We start from the raw sequence: 23677 nt of genomic DNA, 5'->3' as shown, positions 1-23677 counted from the left end.
CTGTATTGTTTATTTGAAAGTTGGTTAGAGGGGCGCCTGAGTGGCTCAGTCGGTTAAGTGTCTGACTTCAGCTCAGGTCATGATCTCAAGGTTTGTGGGTTCAAGCCCCACATCAGGCTCTGTGCTGACAGCTCGGAGCCTGGAGCCTACTTCGGATTCTGTGTGTGTTTCTCTCTCTGCCCCTCTCCCACTAGCACTCTGTCTCTGTCTCTCTCAAAAATAAAATTAAAACATTAAAAAAAAAAGTTGGTTAGAGAGTAGATACTGGAAGTTCTCATCATAAGAAAAAATGTTTGTAGCTATGTGTCACAATAGATCTTAAGTGGACATATTGTGGTGGTTTCACAATATATACAAATATTGATTGACATATCATATTGATACAAATTATGCTGTATACCTCAAACTAATATAAAATTGTATGTCACATTTGCTTTAATTAAAAAAAAAAAGAATATAGACGATGAGGTTAATGAGAAAAAAAAACCCAAGCCTAGTAAAAGGCTCATAGAGGGACCAACTTCACATTTGACTGGGAGCTTCCTGGGACTAACCCAGGAAGGGACAATTTACATGATGAGAGGACTTAATCAAAAAGGAGGAAACGCAGTAGTTAGTTCCTCAGAGGAGTCCAGTGTTTTCCTAGTACTCACTTTTAAAATTAGTTTTCGGGCTGCCTGGGTGGCTCAGCTGGTTGAGTGTCGGACTCTTGACTTTGACTCAGGTCACGATCTCACGGTTTGTGGGTTTGAGCCTCACATCAGGCTCTGCGCTGACAGCATGGAGCCTGCTTGGGATTTTCTCCCTTTCTTCTGCCCCTCTCCCACTCGCACTCTCTCTCTCTCTCTCTTTCTCAAATTAATTAATTAAATTAAAAAAAATAAAAATAGTTTTCATGTGAGAACATACTTCAATTGCCAGTTGATGTCATGGTTGTAATGGCCGATGGACAACGCATCAGTAGTAAGGGCCCGGGTCTTGAAGTCAGACAAACTAGCTCGCAGGCGACTCCACCAGTCAAAACTATGAACCAGGCAGCTTCCCGGGCCTCAGTCTTCCTGCCCTTTAAAATGGAAATAAAGGATCTACGTCACAATATTTGTTCATTTATTTCACAAATATTTGTTGAATACTAACCATGTGTCGGGCATAGGATATAGTAATGAACCAAATAAAGTGCCACTCATGTGTCTTCCTGGAGGTGACCTTCTCCTGAGGTGAGTCAGACTCTAGAAAAATCCATACTGTTAGGTATTATGGAGGAACATAAAGCAGTAAAGGGGTGCTATTCTATAGGAAAGCCTCTTTCTCAGACAGAGAGGTGTCAGGGTGACATCGGGGCAGAGACCTGTGGGCAGTGGGGGCCCCAACCATGTGATCCCTGGGGAAGGGAATTCCAGGAAAGGACAATACCAAGTCAGAGGCCTTTTTCAAAACTGGGTCATGCTTGGTGTCCTCTGAGGACCCAGGGGAGGCCAGTGTGGCTTGAGCAGGGCATACCACAGATCAAGGGTAGGAGGGGGAGGTCAGAGAGGAAACAGGGCCATATCCTGTGAGGTGATCTCTTTTTCTTTTAAGTTTGTTTACTTGTTTTGAGAAGAGAGAGAGAGAGCACGCGGGCATGAGCAGGGGAAAAGCAGAGAGAATCCCAGGTAGGCTGCGCACCAATGCCAGGCTCAAACTCATGAAACGTGAGATGAAACCAAGAGCCAGCCACTTAACAGACTGAGCCAACAAGCCCCCCCCCCCCCCCCCCCGCCGTGAGGTGATCTTAAGGACTTTTGCTCTGAGTCAAAGGAGACCTGTTGATGGGCTCCATCTTTGAAAAGGCCCCCTCTGGCTGCCGCAGGGTGTGGAGGGGGGCACCATGGGAGCAGGGGGCCAGTGAGGAGGCTCCTGCACTGGCCAGGAGAGAGACCACCAGGTCCAAACCAGGATGATGGGGGGGGGGGGGGTGTGGAGATAAGTGGTCAGTTGCCGAACGTCTTTTGAGGTACAAGCAACAGGGTCATTTTTAACATAATGGATATGCGGGTGCACGAGAGAAGATCAAGGACAACACCAGGGTTTTTTGGCCCAACAAACTGTAGGCATGGAATTGCATCTTCTGATATGGGAAGCCTAGGGTGGAGCAGGTTTGGAGGAGAAGATAAAGAGTTTATCTGGGAACAGGTTAAGTTTGAGAAGCCCATTAGACACCCAAGGGGGGGTAGAAAGTTCCAAACCTCATAGAAAAGGCCTACCCTGAAGATGTAAATTTGATGAACATCAGCATTTGCATGGCGTTTAAAGCCATGAGTCTGGACGAGTTCACCTTAAAAGTGAGTGTTGATTAAGAGACGAAGGCCCAGCATTGACATGTGAGATGGGTACTGCTCCAATCACAGAGAGGATCATAGGAGCTCAGAGAGCTCAAGCGATTTGCCTAAGGACACGCAGCTTATAAGGGGTGGAAGCTTTGGGGCTTGTTACCCTAGGCTGGTTGTCATGTGCCTTCCACCCCCAGATCCAGCCTCTGCTCTGCTCCATGCCTCGGAGGTCCTTTTGCTCTCTGGTTCCACTTGGGTTTGGCTAAAGGTAGGATGGGCTGGAGATCAGAGGGAGAGGCGGAGAGAAGGTAAGATGTTTCTTCCCAGCTTCCTTCCTAACCTGAGTCACATCTCTGACACTGGCTTCATCACCAACCCATGTCTAGCGTCTGTCAGGTGGACCCCTGTGATATTGGGACTTATTATAAGGAATATATATTTGGTCTCTGTCCCCATTTCTGGCACAGAGCTCCCCAAACCACACACACACATGCACACACACACATGCACGCACACGCTGCAATTGGTGATCAGAATTTTACCTCCTCCTCTGTTTCTCCAACTTTCATGATTTCCTCACCTTCCCAGAGAGCCCTGATCATAGTAGCAGCTCTCCATTGTGGCTAAGCCCCGAGTGTTTCCACATTCCTTGCAGGTTCTTCTAACTATCCCCACCTCTACATAGAGTCCTAATATTAAAGCCTCTAGAACTGTGTTGTCCAATATGATAGCCACTAAACACATGTAGGTATTTGAATTCAAATGACTTAAGGGGCGCCTGGGTGGCTCAGCCGGTTAAGCGTCCAACTTTGGCTCAGGTCATGATCTCACAGTCTGTGAGTTCGAGCCCTGCATCGGGCTCTGTGCTGACGACTCAGAGCCTGGAGCCTGTTTTGGATTCTATGTCTCCTTCTCTCTCTGCCTGCCCCCGACTTGTGCTCTGTCTCTCTCAAAAATAAATAAATGTAAAAAAAATCTGAATTCAAATGACTTAAAATTAAATACAATTTAGAATGTGCCTCCTACATTGCACTAGCCACATTCCAAGGTTCAATAGTGAATGTGGTTAGTGGCCACCATTTTGCTGAGCGCAGATAGAGACATTGCAGTCATTACAGAAGGTTCCATTGGATGGCACTGCTCTAAAATCATTGGAATTGGATTCTGTCCCCTGCTGGGACTGACTGGTACATGCCCCACATCTGTCAAAACTAAGGCATTTTTATCCGGTTTACATATTTGCGAATCCAGTTTTAACTGTCATTGACCCTCAACCATTCTAATAGATATTCAAGGCATAATATTTAACCCTCATACACTGCAGAGAGGAACCTATAATGGTGCAGCGCCTCAAAATGGTAAAACATGCTTAACCATGTGGTCATAACCATATATGACCCCAAAATTCCACTCCTAGCCATGTGCCCATGAGAACTGAAAACATAAAAACCTATACACATATGAAAACGTGTTCACAAAGCAGCATTATTCATCACTGCAAAAAAGTGGGAACAATCTACGTGGCCATCAACTTATGAATGAATAAACAAAATGTAGCGTTGCCATGCAATGGGACATTATTCAGCTTTAGAAGGGATAAGGGGTACCTGGGTAGCTCAGGCAGTTAAGTGTTCCACTCCTGATCTCTGCTCAGGTCTTGATCTCAGGGTTGTGAGTTCAGACCCTGCGTTGGGCTCCGCAATGGGTGTGAAGCCCACTTATAATAAATAAATAAATAAATAAAACTATGAAAGGAATGAAATGCTGATACCTGCTACAGCATGTATAAACCACGAAAACATCATGGCAAGTGAAAGAAGCCAGGCACAAACGACCACATATTGTATGATTCATTCATTTGAAATGTCCTGAAAAGGCAAATCCATAAAAACAGGAGTAGACTGGTGGTTGCCAGGGGCTGGAGAAGTAGGAGAGAAATGGGGTACAGGGTTTCTTTTTTGCAGGGATGGAAATGCTCTAAAATTATCATGGCAATGGCTGAACAACTCCGTGAATGTGGGAAATAATCATCGAGGATACACCTTAAATGTGTGAATTATATGGTATGTGACTTTAGCTCCATAAAGTAATTATAAGAAAAAGACATAAGGTCTAAAAGCAATGAAATAAAAGCCAGTATCTTATTAGAAAACATGGAGGTATGGGGCCCCTGGCTAATTCAGTCTGTGGAGCGGGCAACTCTTGATCTCAAGGTTATGAGTTCAAGCTCCACATGGGGTGTAGAGATTACTGAAAAAATAAAATCTTAAAAAAAAAGAAAGAAAGAAAGAAACATGGAGGTAAATACCAGTAGAAACAGCTCAAGAGAGTCTAGAGTAGTTGTACAGGAGGGAGATTTGTGGGGGAGAGTGCAAGGAATTGCTTTTCAAGCCTTGGAAGGCTATTTGAATTCTTAAAATTATATGTATTACTATTTTGATAGAAAAACAAATCATTTTTTAATTATATTATATTATATTATATTATATTATATTATATTATATTTTATTTTATTTTATTTTATTTTTAGAGAGCGAGCAAGCACTTGAGCAGGGTGAGGGGCAGAGGGAGGAGAGAGGGAACTCAAGCAGGCTCCATACTCAGTGCGGAGCCCGACACGGGGCTCAATCCCACAACCCTGGGATCGTGACCTGAGCCGAAATCAAGAGTCAGATGCTCAACCAACTGAGCCACCCAGGTGCCTCAAAAACCATAATTTTAAAATAAAACAAGGCTTAAAAAAAAAGAGGAGTTTGCTGTCTAAAACAGCTCCTTTAAGGAGTTAGTTCAGAAAATAGTATGGAGGTTACTCAAGAAATTAAAAATAGAATTACCATATGATCCAGTAATTCCACTCTTGGGTATTTACCCAAAGAAAATGAAAACACTAATTCAAAAAGACATATGTGCCCCTATGTTTACCGCAGTATGATTGATAATAGTCAAGATATGTAAGTAGCCCAAATGTCTATAGATAGATGAATGGATAAAGAAGATATGTATATTTACCTTGCTGCCAATGGCAAGGTTTCATTTTTTTTATACTCAGCCATAAAAAAGAATGAAATCTTGCCACTGGTGGCAACATGGATGGATCTGGAGGGTATTATGCTAAGAGAAATAAGTCCAAGAAAGACAAATACCATGATTTCTTTCACTCATATGTGGAATTTAAGAAACAAAACAAATGAACCAAGGAAAAAGAGGCAAACAGAAAAACAGACTCTTAACTACAGGGAACAAACAGATGGTTTACTAGAGGGGAGGTGGGTGGGGGATGGGTGAAACAGGTGGAAGGGATTAAGAGTGCACTTACTGCCATGAGCACCAAGTCATGTACAGAATTGTGGAAGCACTGTGTTGTGCACCTGAGACTAATATAACACTGTATGTTCATTATACTTGAATAAAAAAAAGAAGAGCTTAGTTCATATCACATACACACACACGCGCACACACACACCGTGTTTAGAGACGTATGTTACCCAGGACAGTGGTTTTCACATAAATAACCTAGTGTGAGTCAGTAGGCTGCCTTGTTTCCACTGAGGGGCAAAACCATGCTCCATGAGCCTAAGAAAAGGTCAAATAAGTCCTCACGGGACAGGGTAGAAGAACAGGATGTGGGAGGGCTCCATGGGAGAGCCGGAGTGGGTGTTCCAGAGTGGGAAAGAAGCTTGAACACAGCAGAGGCAGAAAGGGGCCAGGGCTGGCTGGCCTGGAGTATGGGATAAAGGGGTATAAAGAAAAACAGTTTGGAAACAGGCTGGGCTCAGAGCTCATGGCATTTGGGCCAGGAAGAGGCTTGTCAAGATCCCTTGTATCCCAAATCTCAGTTTGGCATGATCCCTTGGACCCCAGTCTTCAATTCCCTCCTTGGGGCTGTTGAGACTATGGGGCTCTATGTAAGTGTGGTCTCCACCTCAAACCACCCTTCCAAGCCCTTTTCAAAGAATACTTTTTTTTTTAAATGTTTACTTATTTTTGAGAGAGAGAACGTGAGCAGAGGAGAGGGACAGAGAGTCCGAAGAGGGCTCTGCGCTGACAGCAGACAGCCCGATGCAGGGCTTGAACCCACAAACTGTGAGATCATAACCTGAGCTGAAGTCAGATGCTTAACCAACTGAGCCACCCAGGCGCCCTCAAAGAATACTTATTGAGCACCTACTATGTGTTCCAGGCATGGCAGTCAGTGCTGGGGACACACGGGCCCCCAGTTCTCAAGGAACCTACTGCAGCCATCGATAAGGGTTATGAGGGAGGAACACAAGGACCCATGGGCCACATGACAGGAGCCTCTACTCAAATATGGAGGTCAAGAAAGTCTTCCTGGGGGTACCTGGCTGTCTCAAGTCGGTGGAGCGTGAGACTCCTGATCTCGGAGTTGTGAGCTTGAGCCCCACCTTGAGTGTAGAGATTACTTAAAAAAAAATAATAATAATAATAATAATAATAAAATAAAATAAAAAAGAAAAAAAAAGGAAGGGAGAAAGAAAGGCTTCCTAGAGGAAGAGTTGCCTATGTGTTGCCTAAAGATTAAATAGTAGAAGTTGTCCAGGCAGAGAGAAGAGGGAAGAGATGTCAAGAAAGTGGGAAAAGCTTTAGTAAAGGCCTGGAGGCAACAAAGAGCCTCGGATGTGGAAATTACTGGAAGGAGCTCAATGTGGCCAGAGTGTGGGGGCTTGGGAAGTGGTGAGAAAAGCAAACACAGGCCTGGAGACCCTTGCTGGGAAAGGTGAGAGCAAACCGGCCAGGTGTCCTGTTCTATTATAGGCCCGGGGTCCACACGCAGTCTTTTTTTTCTTTTACATTTATTTTTGAGAGACAGAGACCGAGCACAAGTGGAGGAGGGGCAGAGAGAGAGAGAGAGAGACCCACACAGAATCCGAAGGGGGCTCCAGGCTCCGAGCTGTCAGCACAGAGCCCAATGCGGGGCTCGAACTCACAAACCTGAGATCATGACCCGAGCCGAAGTCAGACACTTAACCGACTGACCCACCCAGGTGCCCCCGCACGCAGTCTTGTCAGTAATGACACCCCATGCAGGATCATGCTGGTGCCTTCCCGCCTACTGCCCGTGCTAGAACTTGCATAGTCCACAATCTTCCTGACATCCCCACAGGAGTTAAGTTCGTTTGGCACACACTGGTGGTGTTAAGATATGAAATAGTTCTTTTTATTTTTTAATTTTTTTTAACGTTTATTTATTTTTGAGACGGAGAGAGACAGAGCATGAACAGAGGAAGGTCAGAGAGAGAGGGAGACACAGAATCTGAAACAGGCTCCGGGCTCTGAGCTGTCAGCACAGAGCCCGATGCGGGGCTCGAACTCACGCACCGCGAGATCGTGATCCGAGCCGAAGTCGGCCGCTTAACCGACTGAGCCACCCAGGCGCCCCGATATGAAATAGTTCTGTAAAGAGCCGCTGGTCCAAGACATCCCTCCAGTATTCCCCATGCCAGTCACTCTGGCTTCTCCTTTATTTTTTTTTTCAACGTTTTTATTTATTTTTGGGACAGAGAGAGACAGAGCATGAACGGGGGAGGAGCAGAGACAGAGGGAGACACAGAATCGGAAACAGGCTCCAGGCTCTGAGCCATCAGCCCAGAGCCTGACGCGGGGCTCGAACTCACGGACTGCGAGATCGTGACCTGGCTGAAGTCGGACGCTTAACCGACTGCGCCACCCAGGCGCCCCAAGGCTTCTCCTTTAGGAAACTCCGGACGGCCTCACTTTCCAGGTGCTGAAAGGTTTACACCTGGAGAACAATAGTATACCTCATCCCATGATATCATGTAAATAGTATGTATATCATGTAGGCATCATGTATATAAAACTTTGCCTAGGGTCACCTGGGTGGCTCAGTTGGTTAAGCGTCCAACTCCTGATTTTTAGCTCAGGTCATGATTTCACGGTTCGTGAGTTCGAGTCCCATGTCAGGCTCTATGGAGCCTGCTTGGGCTTCTCATTCTCTCCCTTGATCTCTGTCCTTCCCCACTCAAGCTCTCTCTCAAAATAAATAAATCAACCTTTAAAAATAAGTAAATAAAACTTAGCCTCGAGTCTAAGTGCACATCATTAGTGTTTAATAAATTTGGAAGTTTGGACATCTCTAGTGGGCTCCAGGTAGATGTCACGTGTCCAGCCTCCTCATGGATCCCAGATTAGCTGGTGGCAATAGGTTCACAGGAAGCCCTGGGACATTGACAGCCAGGCTCTTTCTGCCACCCTGCTCTCCCTAGCCTGCCTCTCGCCCACACTGCTCTTGAAGACAGAGAATAGTGCCCTCTGCTGACCTCCCTGGACGATTTCGGGTACATTTGTGGAAAACCAGAGTCTGCTCACTGTCTCTACTGCCACTGATATTGGGGCACAAGATGGGATGGGGTTGGGGCACAGCATCGTGTAATCAAAAAGCCTGACCGGGGCTTCTGACCAGAATGAAGTAAAAAGTGCCAGGTACACCTGCCTACCTTAAACAAGAAGAAAGAACTTTCGGTCACTGGACAGCTGGCAGTGCAGGTTGGAGAGTCCTAGAGCGCAAGAAGAGGGGACCCAAATAGACTCCAGCAGTCTCCCTGAAGTGAGGAGACAGAGTTCTATAGGGAGGATCCACAGGCCGGAGAGATGAGAGGAGAGAATTCTAGATACCAGCAGAGCTCGGTTGCCACAAGGCTTCATCTGAGTACTGAGCAAACAATCCCCGGGGCTCGCGCACGGTGGAAGTGGCTCATGGTCCCACCAGCCATCGTGAAAAGATCACCAAACACACAGACATCTAGTAGAGAACTCAGAAGGGCATAGCCTCAGCAGTGGGGCCACGTTAACCCCAGGCCGAAGGCTATTCTGGTCCCACTTAACACGTAAAGGCAAGCCTTGGAAAGCTCCAAGTGTTTCCAAGGCATTCAAACCCTCCAAACTTCTTGGCCAAGTAATAGAACTCTTTCCCAGGACAAAGTTCAAAGTATTTAAAAGAGGAGATTTCCACCTATGGTTGAGTGAGGAGGTCAGCAAGTCCTCTCCCCCAACTCACCTATAAAGCCACACAAGGTAAACAAAACAGTCGCTTCCCTGAGATCCGCCAAAGGCATACCACAATCTGAGAACCCCGCTCAACTTTGAGTTAGAACACCGGGAGTCGGTGGTGTTCTCGACTGGGGCTGCTCTCTCTCTCTCTCTCTCTCTCTCTCTCTTTCTCCATTGGCAGCTCGGGAGGTGCAGAAGTTCTGCCGGGGGTGGGCCTTGAGGACTGGCAGTTCCACTGCTGAAGGGGGTTTATTTGATTGGGACACATGGATGATGTTCATGTCCAGGGATATCACCAGAGGAAGTGGCCAGCTCGGTGACAAGCTAACATCTATTAGCCTGATGTTGTGGTTGTGGTTGAAGGGAGCCTCTTCCCAGCTAAAGCTGTGTGCATTTGCAGGAGGGAGAGCCCACATTACCCGTTACCCGTACATTCTTGGCTAAAACCCTGGGGCTGTATGCACAGAGAAGGCCCAGAAGGGCCCAGGGGAAAGCAAAGCTATGGTCAACTTGAAAACAGCCTGAACTTTGTACTCTCCTACCCACCCATAGATCCACTGGCAGAGGACAGAATTCTCACTGGCTCAGTGTGACTGACTACAACCGCTGTCCAATAATTAGCTGACCATTAAGCTACACAGACAGGGGTATTTCTGGGAATCCAGGCTTAAAAATAAAAGCAAGAATTATTTTAACAATTTTCAATGTTTATTTATTTTTGAGAGAGAGAGAGAGAGAGAGAGAGAGAGAGAGAGTGGGGGAGGGGCAGGGAGAGAGGGAGACACATAATCCGAAGCAGGCTCCAGGCTCCAAGCTGTCCTCAGAGAGCCTGAAGCAGGTCTGGAACTCACCGACCACGAGATTGTGACCTGAGCCTAAGTCGGACGCTTAACTGACTGAACCACCCAGGCACCCCAAAGCAAGAATTATTTTAAATAGGGCAGAGACATCAGTGGATATCCACCATGGGTGAGGCAGATTTCACAGATCAAGCAGAAGCAAATTATTAAACAAAGAAAAACAAACAAAAACCAATGACAACACCGACCTGTAGGGGGCATCAGAATGCAGTCTAAACTCTGGGAAAACAAGTAGACCCCCCCCCCGCCTCTGAGTGTCCCCAGATGCATTCAGCATCTTTGAAGATAAAGCCATTTAGCATTTAGCAAAGACTTTGAAAGCAGCTATTATAAATATGATAAATATGGTCAAAGAACTAAAATTAAAAAAAAACTCAAAGGAAATTGTGACAAAATAGATCATCTTGGTAAGAGGATAGAAATTATTTATTTTATTATTTTTTTAATGTTCATTTATTTTGACAGAGAGAAAGAAGAAGGCAGTGAGCAGAGGAGGAGCAGAGAGAGAGAATCCCAAGCAGGCTCCATGCTGTCAGCGCAGAGCCCGACATGGGGCTCGAACACATGAACCATGAGCTCATGACCTGGGCTGAAATCAAGAGTCTGTCCTTAACCAACTGAGCTGCCCACGTGCACCGAAATTATGTTTTTAAATTTATTTTCATGTTTTAAGTTTATTTATTTTATTTGAGAGTGAGAGAAAGTGCGAGTCAGGGATGGCCACAGAGGGAGAGAGAATCGCAAGCAGGCTCTGCAAATCAGTGCAGAGCCCGACGTGGGGCTCGAACCCATGACCCGTGAGGTCGTGACCTGAGCTAAATTCGGATGCTTAACCGATCGAGTCACCTAGGTGCCCCAGAAATTATGTTTTTTAAAGGAATGAAGTTCTGGGGCACTGGGTGGTTCAGTTGGCTAAGCACCCAACTCTTGATTTTGGCTCAGGTCATGATCTCATGGTTCATGAGATCAAGCCCCTCATGGGCTCCACACTGGGAGTGGGGTCTGCTTAAGATTCTCTCTCTCTCTCTCTCTCTCTCTCTCTCTCTCTCTCTTCCCACCCCCCTCCAAAAAAAAGGGGGTGGGGAATGAAGTTCTGATACCTACTACAATATGCATGGATGAACCTTCAAAACATTATGCTAAGTGAAAGAAGCTAGGCACAGAAGGAAAAATATTGTATGACTCCATTTATATGAGGCACCTAGAATATACAAATTCATAGAGACAGAAAAAACAGGCTATCAGGAGCTGGGGGAGGGGAGGAATGGTACGTTGTTGTTTAATAGGTACAGAGTTTCTGTTGAGACAATGTATCATAAAGAACATCTGGAAATGGATAATAGCAGATATACAACACTGTCCACGTACTTAATGCTGCTGGATTATACACTTAAAAATCGTTAGGGGTGCATGGGTGGCTTCGTGGGTTCAGTGTCTGACTCTTGAGGAGTGCCTGGGTGGCTCAGTTGGTTTGTAGCAGGATTCTCGCACAGAGAGCTGTGACACTGAGGCTTTTTAATTTCCAGGAAGCAATTTTATTCCTGCCGGCACCGCTCAGTTGGGTTCGTACACGAAAGAACTGAGCACCGAATGCCACGTGGCATAGTTTTTTATACATTTTCTATTTCTTTGTCTCCCATATATGGTATAACACACACAAACATGCAGTCTCATCAAGTAGTCTCAGTTTACAAGGTCATGAGTGATGGCGTCACGTAGGTGCATAGCCAGGTTACCCTGAAGCTTTCTCTCCCTTTTTTCTCCCTCCTTGAGGAGGGGACCCTACCACATTCCCCGCTTTGATGCTCGGACCCCTCCATTTCGGGTCAAAGAGCATCATCTTGGTTTAGAGGTTTGTATTTCCAGAACATCATTACATGAGTGGCCGTCTTTCTTTCAACCATGGCCTGAATGAGACTGGAGACGGACCATACAACCAAGGGGACGAAGCAGGGCAAGATCCAGCACCCTCCCAAAATTAGGAGGATCATTCCCATGAAGGTTTTGCATCCTCCGAGAGTTGATTTTCACCTTTCCCTGGGGTTTTCACCTTTCCAGGTCTGGACGGGGGACATGAGCAACCTTTCTCATTCGATCTGTGATCTCCTCCATGACTTTTTCCTCATCATCTGTCTGTGGGCACCAGTTGTTGAGAGAGACACAGAGTATGAGGGGAGGAGGAGGCAGAGAGAGGGAGACACAGAATGCAAAGGAGGCTCCAGGCTCTAAGCTGTCAGCACAGAGCCAGACGCGGGCCTCGAACCCATGAACCGCGAGATCATGACCCGAGCCGAAGTTGGACATTTATCTGACTGAGCCCTCCAGGCACCCCGTCATTGGTTATAATTTCTACAACTGCTTGCAGTCTAATTATGCGGTTTAGCATGTAAATGGGAGTGCGGTAGCCCCCAGACCCATCCTCTGCCCCGGTGGCAGGGCCATAATATTGGATTATATGCTCAGGAGGCCACTCATCATCTTTCCATTTGCCAATTTGCAAGGTACTTCGCTTTCTTCGAGCCTATCTCCATACATTTGAACTTTCAGATGTTCTCCTCCTGCAATGGAAGTAGGAAGAAAGATGGACGGATAGTCCCCAGCACACATGACCCTGACCAGCCTGAAGGACCATAGAGGCTCTTTTCCCACATTCCCCATATAGCCCACCTGGGGCCTGCCATTCGATGGCTGCATCAATGTTGTCCCAAGCCTCTCGGAGATGAGACAAGTCAAACAAGGGGTGAGGGTCTGGCTCAATGTGACCGGGGGACTCCCACCGTTGGGTTTCCCAAGTGGTTGAATTATAAAACCTTTGGCCTAGGCATGTTAAGCTTCCAACAGGGATGGTGAACTTTTTCCCCCATCGGGCAAGACAGTTCTTCCCAATGATTGAGGTTTTGAGGAGCCAAACCCTGGTAGTGGAACTGGGGTATTTTGTTCCATTATAAGGCTCGGGGGGATCTAATTCCCCGGCCTCCCATGGCCATTGATCCCCAGGTTGGTTCCCCCACATACATGGCATGAAGAGATCTTTAGGGTCCGGGCTATAGTCTCTGCCAGGACTACAAACAAGTTCCTTGCTGGGACTGAAATGGGAGGGGGACTACTTATTTCTTCAGGGACGGAGTGGAAGACTTGACGGGACGTGGTTGGATGGGTGGTAGTGACCCTCTTGAAATATAGCACAGTCCCTGGGTGTCTGCCACACCCATAGACTCGGACGCCAATTCGGGCGCCCCATTGCCACGTGTAGTCTCCTGGGTTAATGATGGTGAAATTAACAGGGTTACAGGCTTTTGATTGACAACCTGATGTAACAGCTCCCTCCTGAAGGAGCGCTGTTGTGCCTTTTTTTTTTTTTTCCCCAAGTAGCCCATGAAACACAGCTCCAAACTGGGGCATAAAAACTCAGGTGTGCAGGCACATACACCGTTTTCCTCACACGTGCATTTGTCACTGAGTCGGTATTTTCGCTCCCAATCCAAGCCTCCACATGGCATATCAAGAGTCCTCGGGCCCTCCATGACAAGTGCCCGCTTTTCTCATCCAACAGATGCCTCCGGGCCAATACCTATAACTGCACATATATCAAACAATATTGACACCAGACGCTTGGGGTTAGTGATCTGTGTCCAGCTGATCAAGACCCCCCACTTCCTGGTAAGATAGGACTTCTAAGCAGTCTTCATCTGGGGAGCATTGGGGTATTGACACAAAGCAAGTGTATTGACTCCCCCATTGGCAGATGGAATAGGGGGTCTTACTGTGTATGCAGGGCGCCAGGGTCTTTGGCGTGAGAAGTGGGTATGGTATGGTATGGTAAGGTCCAGGTGACTCCCTGGCCTGACCTGGTTATGCGAATACATGGGTCACACGATGAGAGATCTAGATTCACAAACAGGGTCCAGATTGAAAGCAACAAATACCAACAAAGCATCCTGCCCACAAGAGGAAAGTGAGTGCTGACAGCAACCTCTTGCCACATTTTCAGCCGGCTGGGGCAACCTTCGCCAATCCGATAGCAAGAAGTAGGGCAAAAATTACAATAACAGTGAGAGACAAGGGGTGGCAGTGCATCCCGGTAAGAAGACAGACATAGAAAACAAGGACAGTCTATTTATTTCACCGGACCGGCGATTCCTGAAGCTTCTGCTGTGTGTAGATTGGTCAGCTTCCGGAATGACTAAAGCAGGGCAGCGGTCCCCCACTGGAATCCCCCGCGTTGCGGATTGCTTCTTCCGGGTGGTCAGCTTGCACGGCGTGGATGGATCAGTTCCGAAAGTCCGGCTTCACTCTGCCGTGGTGAATCCGGGGACCCACCTCGGCTACTTTTACTGCAGTAGGGGTGGACACAATGACAGTGAACGGGTCCCTCCAAAGGGGTTTGAGTGGCTGGACTTTCCACTCCTTTACCCATACAGCATCTCCTGGCTCAAAGGAGCGACGATCTGTGGTCAGACTCACAGGCCATCGTTCTTTAACCCATCGGTGTAGGGTGCTTAGAGTAGAGCCCAGGGCCCGCACCTGCCGCCTCAGGGTTAGCCTGCCCATTTCCTTTAAATCCCCGCTATGCCCTTGATAATTGAGGGAGGGTGCCCATAAAGGATTTCATAAGGGGGAAAGCCCTGTTTGCTTCGTGGGGCTGCGCCTGATTCTTAACGAGGCTGTTGGCAACACCTGGTCCCGGTGCAGGTGGGTTTCTTGGCACAGCGTACTTAATTGTAGCCTCAGGGTTGGGTTCATTCATTCCACCTTCCCGGAGCTCTGGGGTCGGTATGCCGCGTGTAACTTCCAGGAGATCTTAAGTCCTTTGCCACCAGCTGCACCACCTCAGCCACGAGTGCTGGCCCGTTATCTGAACCCATAGTGACAGGGATCCCAAATCGTGGGATAATTTCCGTTAGAAGAAGTCGGGCCACCCCGTGCGCCTTTCCTGTTCAAGTAGGGAAAGCTTCCTCCCAACCTGAGAAAGTGCACACAAAGACCAACAGGTATTTACAACCCGGATCCCGGGGGAGCTCAGCGAAGTCCACCGTCACATTTTCAAATGGGGCTGCCCCGACACTCTGCACCCCAGGAGCAGCCTGGGGTCCCTGATATGGGTTATTCCGGGCACGGGTTTCACACTGCTCACACAGCGCCCGGGCTATGCTGGAGAGTGGAGGGAGGTAGAAATACCGGCTTAACGCTGTTTCAAAGGCTGTCGTGCCAATGTGAGTTTCCTGATGGAACTGTTTAACAAAGGCTGGCGCCAAGGTCTCAGGAATTGCTACTCCGCTGTCTTCAAATTTTCACCATCCACCTGGGGGGGGGGGTAGTTTCCATTTTCAGTCTTAAACCAAGTACTTTCATGATGTGAGTAATTAGGGTCCCATTCTGCCAGTGGGTTGGGGAACAGTGCAGCGGTTAAAGCTGCTGATTTTGCTTTGCCTCTCAGTCTGCCTTACGGCTTCCCCGTGCAGCCGTGGTGTCTCCCCTTTGGTGTCCCTGGCGATGCATGACTGCCACACTTTTAGGGGCCCACAGAGCGTCTAAGAGTTCAAGGACTTCCTTACCATATTTTATGTCCTTTCCTCCCGAGTTTGTCAGACCCTTCTCCTTGTATAAGGCCCCAGGTACGTGGAGGGTGGTGAAGGCATATTTAGAGTCTGTGTATATATTAACACATATCCCTGCTGCCAGTTGGAGGGCTCGGGTTAGACCAATGAGCTCTGCCTTTTGTGCCGAAGTCCCCTTCGGCAGGGGCTCCGCTTCAATGACAGAGTTCAGGGTCACCACAGAATAACCTGCAAGACGCTCTCCCCTCTTTACAAAACTGCTACCATCAGTGAAATATTCAGTGTTGGGGTCTTTGAGGGGCTGATCCCTCAAGTCTGGTCGGCTGGAGAACACCTCATCCATGACTTCAATACAGTCATGGTCTGGCTGGCCTGGCCCAACAGGAAATAGGGTTGCAGAGTTCAGGGCCCGCAGTACTTCCGGGTTCTCACATCACATTCCCTGATATCTGACCATCCTGGCGTTGGTTAGCCAGTATTGTCCCTTGTACTCCATTAACGTCAATACTGAATGTGGCAACCGGACTGTCAATTCCTGTCCCATAGTTAACTTGTCAGCCTCAGACACTAAGAGGGCTGTGGCTGCCAGCGCCCATAGGCAGGGGGACCAGCCTTGGGCCACAGAGTCAGGTCGCTTGGAGAGATATGCCACTGGGTGATGCCATGATCCCAACATCTGAGTTAGGACTCCCACTGCAATACCACTGCGCTCATGGACATAGTGAAAGAAAGGCTTGGTCATGTCTGGGAGCCCTAACCCAGGCGCATTAGTAACGGCTCGCTTTATTTCCTCGAAGGCCTTTTGCTGTACTGATTCCCACCTCAGGGGTTCTCTCTCTCCTTGCTTTGTAGTCTTATAGAGGGGTTTTGCCAGGACTGAAAAGTTAGGTATCCAGATCCTACAGAAACCTGCAGCCCCGAGAAACTCTCGAACCTGGCGTCGGGTTGTCGGGCCGGGATTGAACAAACAGCCTGCTTCCTCTCTGGGCTGAGTTGGCGCTGCCCGTGGGACAGGTGGAAGCCGAGATACTTAACCTTTTCCTGACAGAATTGGGCCTTTCTCCTGGAGAACTTGTAACCGGTTTTCCATGGGAGGGTAAGGAGCTGCTGAGTCCCTTCCATGCAGCCCTTCCGGGACCTCCCAGCCGGCACCAAAGTATCCACATACTGAAGCAGGACACAGCCCTACTGATCCCCTGGGAAGGCTTTTAAGTCAGAGGCTAATGCAGTGCCAAAAATGGCTGGGGAGTTTTTGAACCCCCGAGGCAACGTGATCCAAGTTAATTGGCCCTTGTCACCATTTTCAGGATCCTCCCAGTGGAAGGCAAAGATAAATTAGCTCTGGGGGCCAGACAGATGCAGAAAAAGGCATCCTGAAGGTCCCAACAGGTGAAGCAGGTGGCTTCAGCAGGAATGAGCCCCAAAGTGTATAGGGGTTTGGGACCACCGGGTGTATGATGACAGTTACCTGGTTTACTGCTCACAGATCCTGAACCGGCCGGTAGTTGTCTATGTCAGGCTTATGGACAGGCAAGAGGGGCATGTTCCAAGGCCACTGGCACGGCTGGAGGATCCCATACTTTAAAAGTCTCTCCAGGTGGGGCGCCTGGGTGGCTCAGTCGGTTAAACGTCCGGCTTCAGCTCAGGTCGTGATCTCGCGGTCTGTGAGTTCTAGCCCCGCGTCGGGCTCTGTGCTGACAGCTCAGAGCCTGGAGCCTGTTTCGGATTCTGTGTCTCCCTCTCTCTCTGCCCCTCCCCCGTTCATGCTCTGTCTCTCTCTGTCTCAAAAATAAATAAATGTTTAAAAAATAAAAATTAAAGGGGTGCCTGGGTGGCTCCGACTTCAGCTCAGTTGGGCGTCTGACTTCAGCTCAGGTCACAATCTCACGGTCCGTGAGTTCGAGCCCCGCGTCGGGCTCTGGGCTGATGGCTCAGAGCCTGGAGCCTGCTTCCGATTCTGTGTCTCCCTCTCTCTCTACCCCTCCCCCATTCATGCTCTGTCTCTCTCTGTCTCAAAAATAAATAAACTTAAAAAAAATTTTTTTTAAATAAAAATTTAAAAAAATAATAAAAGTCTCTCCAGGTGTTTTTGGATCCTGACCTATGCCTTGCGACGGATGAAGTATCGTCTCTGGCAGGTGGGGCTAATGCCCGGACTTTAATTCCACAACCACTGGAGGTATGTTTTGGACTGACTCCTGGTGGGTTGTCTTCAGCCCACGATCCTGGGACCTTAAAGGGAAGCTCGGGCACTGGCTGTGGTTTTGCCTTGAGACTACAGAGACACTCCTTCCCTTGGGGAATCGTGAGAGTCAAAATCTTTGCCTCTGGTTTCAGTAGGGTCAGAGCAGTCTGTCCCCGAGAGCTGAAAGCTACCTGGGCCTGCAGCTTTTCCCAATAGGTCACGGCCCGTTAGAGCCACGGGGCAGTCAGGGAGGTACAGGAATTCATGATGACTGCATGGCCACGTAAATTGCATCGCTGAGGCAACAGGAAGGGATGGCATGTCGGACTGCCTGTGGCCCCCACGATGGTGGCTGTCTCTGTGAGAGGGGGCCCACGGGTCGGGTCACTACTGAGTGTTCTGCTCCAGTATCTACCATAAAGTCAATGGGTCGGCCCCCCACATTCATTTGGACCATGGGCTCCTGGGGGCCTAACCAAATAGAGCCCGGTCTGTCCTAGTCCTCCTCGTAGTCCTCTATGGCGGCTATCCTCACAAAATCATCTTTGGGGGCCCCATGAGGCCATGATGCTGGTTGGTACCAGCCCTAGACCACAGGGGCTTTTTTTTTCTGCCTGGGGCCTTGCTGAGAATTACCAGGTCTCTGGGGGCACTCACTGTTCCAGTGGCCCTCCTGACAGCAGGAAGCACACTGATTCCACCCTGATTTTGGTCCGGGGCAAGACCCTCCTCCCTGCCGCTCCCCTTTCTGGCCTTGGCCCTTTTCCCTGTGGGGAACTCTTCCGGGGGTGTTTCAACTGCCCCATCAAGGGGCAGCTAACAAGTCTGCCTGTTTTTGCATCCTTCCGCGTTCTTTCTTCCGTGCCACCTGGTCACGGTTAACAAACAACTGGGTTGCTACTTCTAGCAACTGACAGATATTCATGCCAGTGAAGCCTTCTGGTTTTTGCAGCTTGCGCCGAATGTCCCCCTGGGCCTGACCGACGAAAGCCGCATTAATCATCTGCTGGTTGGCAGGTGCTTCTGGATCGAAGGGAGTGTAGAGACGAAATGCCTCACATAGTCTCTCATAAAACTGGCTCAAGTTTTCCTCGGGTCCCTGGAGCACTTCTGATGTTTTACTCATATTTATGGCCTTCCCCCACCCACCCCTGCCCCGCCTTCTTTTTGCCATTTAGAAAGGCTTCTTGATATCATTCAGTCCTTGCAAACCCTCTACCTATACTTGAGTCATTTGGGTCCCTGGGTCCCTCCCCAGGGAAGTGAGCCCAAGCGTAGGCCTGGGGGTCTAGTGTCCCAGCCGGGGCATTCTCCTCTAACCATTTTAGGGCTGCCTGAGTAATTCGGCGACCGTCCTCAGTGTTGAAGAGGGTCAGAAGAAGTTGGTGGCAGTCCTTTCAGGTAGGTTTGTGGGTTTGAATTATGGACTGCATTAGGTCCATCATGGCCTGGGGCTTTGTATAAGAGGGGATATGGTGCTTCCTAAAATGGAGATCTGTAGTGATACAGGGTGGGTACATAAAAACACATTGGCCTCCTTGGATCTGGCCTTCCTGATCATAATAGATGGGTCCCCTGGTTTCCCTCATTGGCATCTGTAGGGCTCTCCGGTGTGGCTGCAGGGAGGGGCTGCCTCCACCAGTCTGATTCTCTAGTCGTCGTTCAAGAGTCATATACGGGGTTAAGACTGGCGGTCCAGGGGAAGTCGGTCACATTCAGGGGGGCTGGTGGTGCTGGGGGTGGTGAGGCCTCGGGGCTGGGGGCAGACTCTGATGAGGTTTCTGTAGTTAGGGCTGCTGGAGGCACAGGTGGCAGTAAGGGGTGCAGTGGGACATATGGTGTTTCTTCAGGTTCTCCCAACAGTATGGGCTTTTTAATCTCTGGCCAGTATTTGGAGGAAGCCATGATGTGAACCATCATAACTTTACAGCTCTCTCAACAGAGACTTTTTAGCCAAGGCAGCCGGGATAGGACCAGGTCTTGCCAACAGTCAATGTAAGGAAATTGGTCAGGGTGGCCTGGATCCCCCAGGGGATGACCCTGAACACTCGCCAACTAGTTCCTTATCAAGTGAACCCTGGGAGGGCCAGCCCACCCCAAATGATGGCCAATCAATTTCACAGAATGCCTGGAGCTTTTCACGAGTTAATTTCACACCATAATTTCCTGAATATCCCTTTTTGCAGTTTCTCAACATAAACTCTAGGAGAGGCGCTTTACTCTGCTTTCCACCCATTTCCTGCCCCTAACAGACAACTTTTACGCACACGAGGGGTGGGGGGAAAGGAAGGAGGAGGACTAGTTTGGAGAGGATGCACACTCACTTTGTCCGTTTCCCGCCCGCTCTCCTCTCGAAGATATTTCAGGCACCTCTTAGCATTGGCGGGTTCAGTTTCAATCCCCGACCAAGATCAGACTCCCAAGGAAGTCTGACACCGCCTTAAGCCTCACCACAGAACCTCGGACCAGGACTCAACACCCGCTTCGGCCCTTGGCCAGGTCGGAACCTTCCCGTTGTCGTCTCATTCACACACATCCATACAATGACTCCAACCCACCGCCCTACATTCAGCACCTTTGAGTTACAGCTGCATTCCTCGACCCTTGTGGAGAGTTACTAGGGCAACTCTGAGAGGTGATCAGGCTCCCCTCTGCCTCTTAGGGGCAGGTCTGCCAAAACGAACCGGGTTCTTAGCAGTCTGACGGGCGGCACTCGTTAAGCTGGTTCCTGGGCCTCACAGGTTTTGTTAGCCCACACGGGGTCCTCGCCCCGGCACCCCGGCACCCCGGGATAGGTTAATCTCCTACGGGTGAAAGGGTCTGCTGGCACCAGGCGAGGTGGCTTCTCCTGGGGCTCTGAGGCTGTACCCCAGTGGCAAAAGAGGTAGAAACGCACCATCTCCAAATCCCCGATGTGAGCCCCCAAGCAATGTAGCAAGATTCTCGCACAGAGACACCAAGGCTTTTTAATTTCCAGGAAGCAACTTTATTCATGCCGGCACCGCTCTGTTGGGTTCATACCCGAAGAACTGAGCGCCGCATGTCACATGGCATAGTTTTTTTTATACATTTTCTATTTCTTTGTCTCCCATATATGATATATGATATATGATATATGATATCATATAATATCATATGATATATGATAACACACACAAACATGTAGTCTGATTAAGTAGTCTGTCTACAAGGTCATGAGGGATGTCACGTAGGCACATAGCCAGGTTACCTTGAAGTTTTCTCTCTTTTTCTCGTTCCTTAGGGAGGGGACCCGACCACAGGTTAAACGTCCAACTCTTGATTTCAGTTCAGGTCATGACCTTGTGGTTCCACGGATTGGAGCCTCACATCGGGTTCCGTGCTCACCTTTCGAAACCGGCTTGGGATTCTCTCTCTCTCTTCCTCTCTTTCTGCCTCTCTCTCTCTCTCTCTCTCTCTCTCTCTCAAAATAAATAAATAAGCTTGATTTTTTTTAAAGCGTCTAATTCTTGATCTTGGCTCAGGTCATGATCCTGCGTTTCATGAGATGGAGCCCCAAGTCGGGCTCTGCACTGACACCATGAAGCCTGCTTAGGATTCTCTCTCTCCCTCTCTCTGCCCCTCCCCAGCTCGTGCTCTCTCTCTCTCTCAAAAACAAAACAAAACAAAACAAAACAAAACAAAATGTTAAAATGGCAATAAACTCCAGACTTGAAATGCACAACTAGAGGAGCACCTGACTGGCTCAGTCAGTGGAGAGTGTGACTCTTGGTCTCAGGGCTGTAAATTGAAGCCCCATGTTGGGTGCAGAGATTACTTAAAAATAAAATCTTAAAAATCACTACAGGGGACTCAACAACAGATTTGACATGACAGATGACAGATGACAGAGTCTATGTCCATGAAGAAAGATCAACAGAAACTATCCAATCTGAAGAACTCAGATTCTTGCTTCAAAAGGCAAGAAAAAAATGAATCTTTGCACAGAGATCTATGGAACAACATCAAGTGTATGAACATAAACATAACAGGAGTCCCAGTAGGAAAGGAAAAGACAGAAAAGAGCAGAAAGATTTGAAGAAAGAATCACAGAGCGTCCAAGCTGAGTCGCACCAGAGGCCACATACTGGGATGGTAGCACACCTCACTTTCATAGAAAGAGAAGCTCCTGGGGCGCCTGGGTGGCGCAGTCAGTTAAGCGTCCGACTTCAGCCAGGTCACGATCTCGCGGTCCGGGAGTTCGAGCCCCACGTCGGGCTCTGGGCTGATGGCTCGGAGCCTGGAGCCTGTTTCCGATTCTGTGTCTCCCTCTCTCTCTGCCCCTCCCCCATTCATGCTCTGTCTCTCTCTGTCCCAAAAATAATAAACGTTAAAAAAAAAAAAATTTAGAAAGAGAAGCTCCTGAACTTGGGACCTCAAGCTCCAGGACCCCACCCTATGTACTTCTTCATCTGGCCGTTCATGTTGTCATCTGTATCCCTTATCATATCCTTTATAATAAGGTGGTAAACATAAAATAAGACTGTGGGGTGCTTGGGTGGCTCAGTCGGTTAAGCATCCGACTTCGGCTCAGGTCGTGATCTTGCGGTGGGTGGGTTCGAGCCCCACGTTGGGCTCTGTGTCGACAGCTCGGACGAAGCCTGAAGCCTCCTTCAGATTCTGTGTCTTCCTCTCTCTCTGCCCCTCCCCTGCTCACACTCTGTCTCCCTCTCAAAAATAAAGAAACATTTTTAAAATTTTTTTAAAGACTCAAAGCAATGAAGTGACTTGTATGGGTTTACACAACTAATAACTGGCAGAGCTGGAATTCAAACGTGGGACACTGACTACGACACCAAAATCTTAAACATTTTGTCACAGAGTATGTCAGCACAGAAACTCATAGAGTACTGCATCAGGGAAAAGGAGGGCAGAAAAGGGAAACAATGGCCCAGAACTTCCAAATTTGTTGAAAAATTAATCTACACATCCAAGAAGCTCAGTGAATACGAGGTAGGATCAATGGAAAGGGATTCACAGTTAGACCCATCATAGCCAACTATTGAAAGACAAAAAGGGGGCGCCTGGTGGCTCAGGTCATGATCTCACGGTCCGGTCTGTGAGTTCGAGCCCTACGGCGGGCTCTGTGCTGTCAGTTCGGAGCCTGGAGCCCGCTTCTGATTCTGTCTCCCTCTTTCTCTGCCCCTCCCCCACTCACACTCTGTCTCTCTCTATCAAAAAATGAATAAACATTTAAAAAATTCTTTTTAAAGAAAGACAAAGAGGGGCGCCTGGGTGGCGCAGTCGGTTAAGCGTCCGACTTCAGCCAGGTCACGATCTCGCGGTCCGTGAGTTCGAGCCCCGCGTCGGGCTCTGGGCGGATGGCTCAGAGCCTGGAGCCTGTTTCCGATTCTGTGTCTCCCTCTCTCTCTGCCCCTCCCCCATTCATGCTCTGTCTCTCTCTGTCCCAAAAATAAATAAACGTTGAAAAAAAAAATTAAAAAAAAAAAAGAAAAAAAAAAAAAGACAGAGAAAATAATAAAAGCAGCAATGAAAAAGACTCACCATGTGCAGAGAGCATCAACACTGATCTACACAAACTTTTCATCCGAAACAATGGAGGCCAGAAGTCAGTGAGTAGAATGACATATTCAAAGTGCAACAGACCAAAAATGAAATTAAGGAAGTAATTCCGTGAACGACTTTGTGCCAGCAAATTCAATCACATGGATGAAATGGAAAAATTCCTTAAAACTAACAAACTGTCAAAGCACACTCAAG

Source organism: Herpailurus yagouaroundi, unplaced genomic scaffold (assembly GCF_014898765.1).
Source record: "Herpailurus yagouaroundi ecotype Mexico unplaced genomic scaffold, PumYag 379, whole genome shotgun sequence".
Lineage (NCBI taxonomy): Eukaryota > Metazoa > Chordata > Mammalia > Carnivora > Felidae > Herpailurus > Herpailurus yagouaroundi.
This window is presented reverse-complemented; position numbering follows the sequence as displayed.